This window comes from Silene latifolia, chromosome X (genome assembly GCF_048544455.1).
Source record: "Silene latifolia isolate original U9 population chromosome X, ASM4854445v1, whole genome shotgun sequence".
NCBI classification, from domain to species: Eukaryota; Viridiplantae; Streptophyta; class Magnoliopsida; order Caryophyllales; family Caryophyllaceae; genus Silene; species Silene latifolia.
Genome location: NC_133537.1, coordinates 61,179,362 through 61,191,642, shown reverse-complemented (window position 1 = coordinate 61,191,642; position 12,281 = coordinate 61,179,362). Strand labels below are relative to the sequence as shown.

General features: G+C 35.4%; 1 pseudogene; it reads left to right on the top strand.

The window, feature by feature from the left end:
* The first annotated feature begins 6,097 nt into the window (after positions 1 to 6,097).
* On the top strand, positions 6,098 to 9,871 carry LOC141617450 (RING-H2 finger protein ATL78-like; annotated as a pseudogene).
* Positions 9,872 to 12,281: the final 2,410 nt, after the last annotated feature.

Here is a 12,281-nt window from a genome sequence, read left to right as displayed (position 1 = left end):
AGGAGGGTCTTGGAAGGAGGCTAGATTAGGACTTAATTTCTTTTTGTATCACAAAATTTGCTTCAAATTGGTGGTTTTTCCGATTGGCTACTTGAGTTGTTGATTCTTAAGGGTGTTTGGCCAACCAAGTAGCATGATCTTGCATTTTTATGGAGTGATAAGGGGGTGTCATAAGTAGTGGTGAGTTGTGATTGTTAGGAGGACGAGAGGTCACTTTGCTATTGCCTTGGGATAAGGCAAGAGTGACCATTACTACCTTGGTGATATAAGAAGGGTGGAGTTGATTGATGAGTCGGAGTTGGTGGTGTGTCGTGTCTTGTTTGAGGGAGAAATAAGGAGGGTGAGTGAGTGAAGAGTGTGTGCAAAAACTTTGAGTCATGTCTTTTCTTTTTAATCGGTGGTTGTGTTTTGAGGGAGGTATAAGAAGGAAGAGGAAAGGGAAGAGAGATCATTCCCTCCCACACCCTCTTGTAGACTTTACGGTTGCTTGTTCCGGGTTTTGCTCGGGACTAGCAAAAGTCTAAGTGTGGGGGAGTTTGATAGCATTGTTTTGTGTCGGTCTAAGAGGGTGATTTTATCACCCTCGTGTCTTTTAATATGGGTCTTTTAGTATGCTTTTCCTAACACTTGGCATAGGGGTTGATGTGGTTGAACTTATGTAATTCACCTCGGTTGGACGATTGATCCTCATGAACGGAACCCGAGAGGCATAGGGCACCCTTCAAAGGTTAAGACAAGCACAAGAAGCTCCCATGTAGCCTAGAAGCCAGCTTGAAGAAGTAGGGGTGAAACTTGGAAGAAAAGAAGGAAGTAAGTTGAAGAATTTGAAGCAAGAACTCCCGAGATGGTGCGCAGCCTGCGCAGTGAAAGTGCGCAGCCTGCGCAGGTTGCGCAGCCTGCGCCTACGTCAGAGGTGCCTGCGCATTTTGGTTTTAAACACGGGCTTAAGGAAACATTCCGTGTTTTTGGGCTTGCTTTGAGGCTTTTAACCTAGGAAGGAGTGCACCCATATATATACCCCTCATGTTTGAAGACCTAATTATCACCTAAGCATTAAATAATCTCTAGAAAATTGTAGTAAGCAAGAACAATTTATTTGGCATTCAAGTTGTAATCTTTCTTTGTTTTTGGGTTTTATGAAGACTATGGAAGGCTAGTTCTTCCCTTACTTGATGTAATTTGATCAAAGTACCCAACTTTGGTAATTGTAAGACTCTTAAACCTCTCTTTATTTATCTAAAGTTCTTTCCTTGTGCTTAATTTCTTTTGTTGAGTAATTGAATGTTTGGGTTGGCCATCCTTGCATGTTATTTACTTGACTAGTGCATATCCTAATGAAATGGTTTAATTTAGTTGGGATTGTTGAAGCAAATTTGTTGTTAGTTGATTTGGTTTAAAGGATTCTTGCAACAAATAGGAAAGTTCTTGTCTTTTACTCATTTGTATGGTTTAATCTCATGAGGAATTGATCCTAGCTTCATCTTTTGGTAAATTCTTAATGCTCATGCTTAGTCTCTTTTCATGGTTTAATGATTTGTTGCTTAAGCTTGAAGGGTATGTGTGGATGGTTTAATTTGCATGTATCAACATCTTGAGATGATAGTATTGGGTAGAAAATTGTAAGAGAGGAATAAAAGAGTCAAGCTTTGTCATTGTTGGGTTACTAAGAGAGAGTTACATCAAGTATTCCCCCTTTATATTGAATCTTGCATACTAGTTGTTTGTAGAATTGTCTCAATAGGAAGATATTCAAGTTCTACTCATATTTCCATGTTTGTTTCTCAAAACCAATCTTTTTCCATCTATGTTCCCTACTAGTTGATCCTTGTTAATAGCCATTGTTTGTGATTATTTTCTTTTGATTAAGTTTAAAGTGTCATTAGCATCTTAATTAGTAGTAGAGACCCACTTAGTAGCCATTAATTTACAATTCAAGCTATAGTCTTATCCCCTTCTCTTGGGTACGACCCTTTACTTCCACTTTGCTATTGTTTTAAGTTTAAAGTTAGTAGAGTCAAAGTTTAGGTTATAAATTGTTAATTTGGTGGTTAATTCTAGTATATTAGCGACCTAGTCTTTTGCTTACCACACACCCATTGCACCAATTTTCCATAGATGATTATGTAGACTTAATTAAGAATAAATTATTTGGACCTACATTTTTAGCAAGTTAGAAAAAAAAGAAAATTAGTTACAAAAAAATAAACTGAAAATAACTAAGATGAAATTTAATTCTGTTTCGACACAACTCCCGCACATGTGTAACCTATCGAAGTAGCATGTGTATCCTAAAGAAGTAGCATGTGTATGTTGTAGACAAGAGATGTATACCTAGAGGTAAAAGTACAGCTATGAACACAGCAACACATGCTAATATTGGAAGACACACAGGCTAATGCTACCAGATACATGAAACAAATTGTGCATCCAGTAAGAGTATCGTGTGTATTCCGTAAGTGACAAATGTGTATCCAGAATACAAAAAGACCTAAATATGGCATCCTAATTGTGGACTTAGCCCAAAAAACGTGAGACTCTTCTGAATTATGACCCAGCACAAAAAATCGCAAACATTAAAATAGTTCCATCCATTTTTAAAAGAGATATTGTCACTTTGTCACCAACGCGAAGAGATCTATATCTAGAGGTAAGATACAGACTATGAACACAAAGAACACATGCTAATATTAGAAGATACATAGGCTAATGCTACCGGATACATGAAGCAATTTGTGTATCCAGTAAAAGAAGCATGTGTATTCCGTAAGTGACAAATGTGTATCCAGAATACCAAAAGACCTAAGATGGCATACTAATTGTGGACTTAGCCCAAAAACGTGAGAGTGTTCTAAATTATGACCCAGCACAAAAAAAATCGCGAACTATTTTATATAAGAAGATACATAGGCTAATGCTACCGGATACATGAAGCAATTTGTGTATCCAAAGAAAAAAGCATGTGTATTCCGTAAGTGACAAATGTGTATCCAGAATAACAAAGACCTAAGATGGCATCCTAATTGTGGACTTTGCCCAAACCGTGAGACTCTTCTCGAATTATGACCCAAAGACAAAAATCGCGAACATGAAAATAAAATGGAGGGACATGCACAAGCTACACTATCGCATACGGGGAGAAACAATTGTGTGGATCCTATAGAAGGAGCATGCGTATTCTCATGTAAGAGATGTGTATCTAGACTTAAAAATACACCAATAAAACACAAAGACAACCGAGCATACCACTTAACAGAACTCACACCAAGACGCCAACCAGAAAAAATCAATCGCATCCCCTCAAAACACATGACAACATAACACAACAGATAACCATAGCAATTAAAACAAAGAATTATATACGTTTGAGCTTCAATAATCAACATGTGAAGCTTAATAAAGATCAAAAATCAAAAAATATAAATCAACTGAAACATAAACAACATAAAAATGAAGAAATTAGGGTTACAAAGGGATAGAAAACGTCACCGTCGGAAGGCAATGGAGATCAAGTCGCCACCGTCGCTGCCGCGAGCGGTCGTCGGTGATGTCGCCGTCGGGGGGCGGTGGTCGGTGATGAGAGAGAAGTCGTCACCGTCGGGGATAAGAGTGAGATGTACGGGAGTATAATGGGAAATTGTGAGTGACATTGTGGTTTAAAAAAAAAAAGTACACAAAGTGAGGGGTATTAGTAGTTAAATGCGGTTCGCACCGTAATTTGGTTCGACAGATCCCGATTCTATATATATATATATATATATATATATATATATATATATATATATATATATATATATATATATATATATTGTATAGAAATAAATACAAAGTATAATAATTGTGAGGAAAAACAAAAAGACAAACTATTAAATAAATGAAATAAAAGTTAAATAAATACAGTAGGTAGATTGATAGCAAATTTATGAGAGGAAAATAAAGAGTTTATATTAATTTATTTTTTTGTGTTTGCAACTAATATTTTTTATTTTGTTTTTATTTATAAGCATGTAACACATTGTGTTTAGAGATTACTTCTAGTTAGATAATCAAGTAATTAATATAAGTAAATTATTATTAACCAATAGAAAAATTACACGTGGATTAAAATTAAATGCTTTAAGTTGTCTTTTAACTATATTGTATAGATATAAGTGGAATGGAGAATGTCTTATTTAAATTCTGTTAGAAATCTATATCTCATTACTTGACATATTCATATATGTGTGAATATAATTTAGTCATAAAATTAAATGTTGATCTTATGCATGCAAACAATAATAAAATTAAAGAAGAAATCATCATCTTACATTGAAGATTTCGGATTTTATGGGCACAAGTGAGTTCTCCTACTCACTTGTTCTTGAGCTTCCTTAAGTGGATGAACAAGGATTCAAGTAAAGAATCCCTCCCAAGGATTAATACCCAAAGTAACAACTTAATAAAATTAATATTATTATTACTAGAACAATATTAATTTTGTATAAAATTGACCAAAAATTATTTTGTTCTCTCAATAATTTCGGTTAAGAGAAAGGGAGAAGGAGGAAGATTTTATCTCACTAAAAACTCATATTTTTAGATGTTGAATGAATGAATAATCCTTTTACATTTGATATAATGTATAAGGTAAAATTAGAGGAAAATCTCATGGCATTTTCCCACTAACAAAACCGGGTAGAAGGGGGAGGGAATGGCCAATGCATGCACAAGGTTGTCTTCACAAGATCAAGTAGGTATGCATGGCTAGTATTAGGCTAATATGATTATGTTTACCACCAACATAATTAACATAATATATTCCTAATACTCCCCATTATTTCGGTCCATTTAGTGTAAAATGGAAAATCCATTTTACACATTATTTTGTCAATTTGTCACATGTAACATGTCATGTAAAAATGTTATGTATTTTTAACATATTAAAAATCAACGCATTAATAAAAATACGTCATATACAAAATCGACTTGGTAATTCATAATTACTTGTACCAAAATATTTTATCAATTATAAATCACAACATCTTGTATTTATAATAATTTATTCATTCAAATGCAATTGTTTCCTTAAACAATAATTTCATCTAAGTACTAAAACATATTATCCAATCACGTTATATGTTATTGACCATATTTTCACTTCCTTTTCACACTCAACTATCCCACTGGACCCACATCCCTCTTTCTCTTTCACCATACCCACACCTTATAACCTCGGCGCCGGCCAAACCCAGCCGACAACATCGCTGATGAAGCCTTTACAATTCCGCGACTTGTACCTCACACTCCTTTCTCCCTCTTCTCCCCGTTTTTTACTCCGTCTCCTGCGAAAGTATGACCTCATCCTCGAACAAAATCTGCGACGTCACCATCGGTCATCAATTTCTCTTTCTCTTTATCATCTCCACTCCGACCTATCAATTTCCGACGACATCCCGTGTTTGAGACCGTTAAATTCGCCGACGATTCCTATTCTACTCCCCTTATTGATTTTCGAGGGTTTGAAGCGACTCGTTGTTGTTTACGTGGTCAACTGTTGCTGGTGGATAAAGGTCGGGATTCGTGGTGTTTGGCCTTGGGTGTCCTTGATCTGCTGTGGTGGTGGCTCGGGTGATTTCGGGTGTGCGGGGAGTGGTGGTCATTAGTCAGTAGGGTAGTCTTGTGGGTTTGTGGTGACGATAATGTGGGCAGTAAATGGCTGTCTGTGGTGGTGGTCGAGGGAGTGAGTGGAGGCGGTGGTGGACTATTCAAGTGTGGTGAGGGGTCATGGGTTCGAAGGTGATGGTACGTGGATACATAGAATAGGACTTCTAGATACACTTCTACTATCGAGTAAGTACAGATTATGTTGTTTAATTAAACTAATGGGTTATTGCTTCTTCCTTTTGTCTAGCAGTCGAGCAAATCGAGGTTTTCGAGATTATGTTGTGTTTTAAGAGGGTTGGATTTGAAGACTTGCTTATTCTTCTTCTTGATTGTCCCGTTGTGCACTTTTGGTGTCTATTTACATGGCCAGAAGATCACTTATTTTCTCCGACCTTTGTGGGAAAAGCCACCTAGACCTTTCCATACAATCCCACATTATTACAGTGAAAATGTGGTCATGGAGAATCTCTGTAAGGTCCATGGATGGAAAGTTCGCGTCTATCCAAGGCGTGTTTTTGATGCTGATCTTTTCAGCAATGAGGTCGACATACTTACTTTAAGATGGCAGGAATTGTACCCTTACATCACACAGTTTGTCGTGCTTGAATCTAATTCCACGTTTTCCGGGTTGCCTAAGCCTCTGGTCTTTGCTGCCAATCGTGACAAGTTCAAGTTTATTGAGTCTCAGCCCAGCCTCGCCTCAAGTTTTACTTTTGGAAATGTGATAGATGAAATTAGCAGGAAGAACGTGATACAGAGTTTGTTAGAGTTGAGGATAGTAAGCCGGTAATTAATCACTCACATGGGACTCTTACTTTTTTGTGGTATTTTTTGTTACATTTACATAAGTGAAGGATGAACTAAGAGGCAATATTTTGATAGAATTGACACTAACAAATAACCACGGTAAAGTATAAGTCATCCACAAAAATTGCTTAATTCAAACAATGAAGGATGCTTTTTTGTTTCGGACTCGGCTCGTTTTATAAAGTATTCAGCAACCTATTTTATCTTAAAACATACTAACAAGGTACAAAAATTTATCTAGGAAGTTGGAAGGTAAAAGAGTGTATCTAGCTAGTCAGAGAAATGTATCTAACTAGTCATAAATGTGTATCTAGCAAAGTAAAGGAGTGTATCTAGCTTAACAGAGATGTGTATCTAACATTGTAAAAGAGTGTATCTAGCTAGTAAGTGAAGTGTATCTAGCAAGAAATATGAATCTACCATTCTAAATGAGCGTATCTAGCAACTTAGAGGAGCGTATCTAGCTAACTAGAGGAGCGTGTCTAGCAACTTAGAGGAGCGTATCTAGCTAACTAGTGGTATGTATCCAGCAGCTTAGAGAAACGTATCTAGCTAACAAGAGAAATGTGTCTAGCAACTTGAAGGAGTGTATCTGGCATGTTAAAGACTTGTATCTAACAACTTAATGGGTCAAACAAGGGGGCTGGGTATCCTAAATTTAGAACGGAAAGGGGTTTATGGTTAAAACTGAATATAATCGTGTCACACAAATTTCACACTTTATCACATGGCGCAAAGGTACAATTAGTTTAAGCATGTTAAGACGGTTTCTCTTAGTCTACGTAATAGTTTTTCTGTTTTTCAAATTATGTAAGGATTTTTAAAAATGCGAAAACTTCAAGAAATGGAAGGAGTATAATCTTGTTTAGTTGCAAACTTAAGAACAATAACTCAAAGTAGTGACAGGATGCTTTTACAGTTGCTAAATAATTTTGGAACAAACTTAGACCACCAAATATGATTTATGAACAAATACAACTCCTAAAATAACATATGCTTCTTGCAGTATCGTTTTTGTGACCAAAGATCGCAAGCACGCGCCATCAGCCCATTCTTGCTGGCAAAATTGTCGACAGTCACGTTTGTCTCCTCACATACACATACACCACGCATCCGCCTTCTCATCACCCAACTCCGGAATGTCGTCCCTGCCATCACCCCCACACTGGTTAACATATCTTTGACCAAGGATATTTTATGACTCAAATTAGAATCATCGCTAGCACACAATATTATCAGCATACATACATAAATTAGCATCATCCTCATCATCAATTAGGCTGTAAGGTTAATTATGGAACCAGAACTAAAAAAAACCAGGAAAAGGACAAATAAAAGAAAGCAGGTAATGAATTTGAAATCAGATGGAAACACTTGTGATTTGGAACTGGGGCTTTGTACCAAGAATGCAAAATCTGGTCAAAAATCAATGCCAGCACAACTAGCACTAATTTCATTCTATATCATGAGCCAAAGAATTCGACGGCGCTCCGTCATCGATCATCTTGTCCCCATTCAGGAGCTCGGATGACAGCACAACTAGCACTAATTTCATTCCAATCAGATGAATCGTGTTGATTTGATTTTCTCTGGCAAGCAATAATAGATGAGTGGAAGAAAACAGCTAAGAAATAAATGAATTGAAGAAAATCAATTAGGAAAAGATGATCTAGGATTCACATTACAAAATTGAACAGCATCGTCGGCTCTGGTAGAGCGGCGTCGTGGCCGGACATTCATCGGCTTTGGGTTGGTCGGGAAATGCACCGTCGTCAATAATGTGGACCAAAAACAGTTGGCTCCGTTGATGGTGGTGGTGTGTGATGATGGAAAATAGTATTAAATGGGAGTATAAGTTGTGTTGTTCGAGTCGGGGAGAGAATTCGTCGTCAATTGGACCGTCGACGAAAATCCGACAGCCGTCTCCGGCGAGGTGGTGTTGAACCTCCGTCATGTGGGGTGGTGGGCTGGTGGGTAATGTTAGGAGGGTGGATTACAGAAGCTTCAATAATGGGGGTTGTGCGATGGAAAGGGAGACGAATGTGAGCCATTGATTAATTTAATCTAAGGGCTGTTATTTAGTTCGCACGAGATCCTATTTCTATATATATATATATATATATATATATATATATATATATATATATATATATATATATATATATATATATATATATATGTATATAATATAATATAATTAAAAGGCTACCCTAAATAATAAACGCCACGTAGGATCCAAAAATGCCACGTCAATGCCACGTAAATGTGAGCATCAAACACGTAATTGTCTTATTTTATAGATTTAATTCATTGTTCTATAAATTAATTTAATTTATGTAACTCTTACAAATTTACATCAAAATTCATAATTTATAATAAATATCTATACTATATAGCTAAATGGCAACTTAACACATTTAATTTTTTGCCACATAAGATTATCATTATTAAATTCAATTGATTTATATTGGTTAATATAAAGGCTACTTTAGAGCTATTTATTAAAACTCTTTATAAGGTTTACTAATATTTTTTTGTGGAAACCATAAGATCATGATTTAAATCTATACAATATAGTTAAAAGCCTACTTAAAGCATTTAATTTTAATACACGTGTAATTTTCTATTGGTTAATAATAATTCTCTTATATTAATTACTTGATTATCTAACTAGAAGCAATCTCTAAATACCATGTCTTACATGCCAATAAATACAAACAAAATAAAAAATATTAGTTGCAAACACAAAAGAATATAAATTAATACAAACTCTTTATTTTCCTCTCATAAATTTGGTATCAATTGTTGTTGTTGTTGTTGTTTTCCATTCACAACAAACAACACCGTCACCGGCACAATCACCAACTGACGGCAACAACAAAAACAGTTTTGATGCGAACGTTGTCATGATCTTATCAGTCTTAATATGTGCAATAATATGCTCATTATTTGTAAACTCCTTAATTAAGTGTGTGATTAGGTGCACAAGTTTGCTTAATGGAGAGCCTAATTACTACTTAAACATGGTTAACCATAAGAAGTCAAGTACCGGAGTCGATAAAAGAGCTTTAAGAACATTCCCAGTAGTGAAGTACTCAAGTGAGAAAAATATTTACAAGGGTTAGGTACAGATTGTGTGATATGTTTGTCAGAGTTTAAGAAAGGTGAAAAAGTCAGGATTTTACCAAAATGTAATCATGGTTTCCATGTTAAGTGCATAGATAAATGGCTAGGTTCACACTCTTCTTGCCCTACATGTAGACAATCTCTGGTTGACACTTGTCAAAAGATTATCGGGTGCGACAAGGAACATCAAGCTAGTACAACAACAGCAGCAGCAGCAGCAGCATCTTCTGTGGTAGTTCCTGAAATGATTACTATAAGTATTGTGCCACTAGAAAGGGAAAATATGGTCAGATATTGAGTTCTGCTATTCACTTAAAGATTTAGCAATGATTTTTGGTACAAGACCCGGATTTGTTCCAGCGAGTCGAATTTGAGGCCTCCAACAACCAAGGCAGTACGATTTTAAGTGTATATATGGAGGTCAAGCAGAATCTTAGCTAGAATTAGAGGTTATTCAGGAAAAGTTTGTTTCTACCATTCAGCTGTATAATTTTAGAAAGGCTATAACTTTTTGTTTTTTTTTTTTTGAATGATTAAATGTTGTTCTTAGTTTTGTGACTTTTACAAAAGTTTTACCAACATTCTCATATAGGAAATCTTGTCACCAACATTATCTGATGTCTGAGAGTAGTTCAAATTTTTGAAAAGTTGCATCTCTTTCATACTTATCATTGCACTAATGTTCAAACATGTTATTCAAAAGTTGGATCATACAACATGAGTGTATTCAAAATCGGGTTTCAGCCATTTGATCACCTCTGCTTTTGAACACGGCAAAGTTTACTAACAATATAGAAAAATTCAAGAATTAACATAGTTCAGCAACAACTCATTAGTTACGTTACGACCATAGGCAATTAAGAGAGTATTTTGATGATTAATTATAGGAGTATTTAGACCAATACTATCCCTATTCTTTAATTAATCTTCTAATGCGTGACAATCTTAAAATTTAGGACAAACTCACATATGGAGAATTAAGAATAAGACTCCCAGGATGATGCCCTACGAAACCCATGTCCATAAACCTTGATCCAGCCATTTTAAAAGTTATAAACACTGCCGTAACTGTATAATGACTCCTTAATTATCAGCCACATTTACGGCAAAACGATATACCCTATCTGTCTCAATCATTTGTTTACCATTTTCATTATTTGTGAGGAGTATTTTAATCAGAGATAAACAAATGATTGAGACGGACGGAGTACATATCATTATGCATTTATGCAATACCTGTCTGGCCTCTCATACCATGTGTGGAAAAATTCAAACAGACAAGACATTTACATTGCATAAGCAACAAGCATGTAAAAGCCATTTCACTAGAGAACAACACAGTGAATAGAGAAAGTAACCATAAAATAGAGAAGATAACTTGTACTTAGTGGCAGTGGTGAGTGGTGGTGGAAGTATTTTTAAGGATTAATCTTAATACTAATATCAAGCTTTATGATCAGGACATCCAGATATGTTTTTACAGTACTTTTGACTAGTTAACTGTTAATGGTAACAGCACCAGAAATTCTAGAACTACTGTATAAATTTACAGTGTAATTAAAGTATAAAGTGTTGATTATTTCTTGAATATATCAAATAAATAATGAATTAATCTTCCCTTTTAATCACCCACCTGGAAAGATAATCAAGTATATTAGATTCAGATCTTAGTAATTGTATGTAAACCAATTAAGACTTCTCAACCACAAACATCAGTATTCAAGTGCTACTACTGTATACTTATATCATGGAATTAAGTACTTGTTTATTAAAAACGGAGAAATTGGCAACCAAATTACCTTTTGCATTGCTTTCGTTTTGTTAAAACAAATTTAATATTACCTATTTGGAGTATACGAGTATTAAATAGACTGCATACTTTTTGTTGGAGAAGATGCAATTGTACTAAGTCGGTACGTCGGTACATCTATTAGGAGTATCATATATTCATGCTCGTACAGGTGTGATAACATACTCATCAAAATGAGTCTCTGTTACTCGTAATTAATATGAACTAGAATATTGATCAACTAGAACTAGGTGCAAGGAAACTCCCTAAGGAAAGCTTATACCAGTCCTTTTTTCCTAGAGTCATTAAAAAGCAACAAAGAGTGTTGCCATATCCCAAAAAACTTCTGGGCAACATCTCTAAAGGTTGTTACATGTCCAAGTCGAACACTATGTTCTTTTGCACTTCACTTCAGTTCCATTAAGTTCGATTCATTTCTTTTCAGTTCGAGTCAACCCTAAAAAAGAGAACACTTATGCGACATATTCCGTATATACATCTAGTCGAATACAATTACAAGTTTTAGAGGCTAACTATGATCAACCCACTTCAATCTATGCACCACATTTGCCTGAGATGGCTGGGAGAAAATTGGGCAGGACCCATCTCAATAAAACTGAATTAATCTAGATGTACAAGTGTAATGCATAAACTGCATAATCCTAGTCAATCTTTTACAATCCTCAGTCCACCTTTAACTGTGGGAAAAAAAAAAGAGTTAAACAAATAAAAAGTTTACAAAACATTATTATACAGAAAAGCCCTAAAGTTTGAGTATACTAATAAACTAACTACACCAGGATAAAGATGGACCAACCACACTAACAACAGCAATGCACTCAAAGGAAAGAATCTACTAAATCTACTACCTAACTCTTTTCCACACTATATATACTACATTTTCTTTCAACATAACATT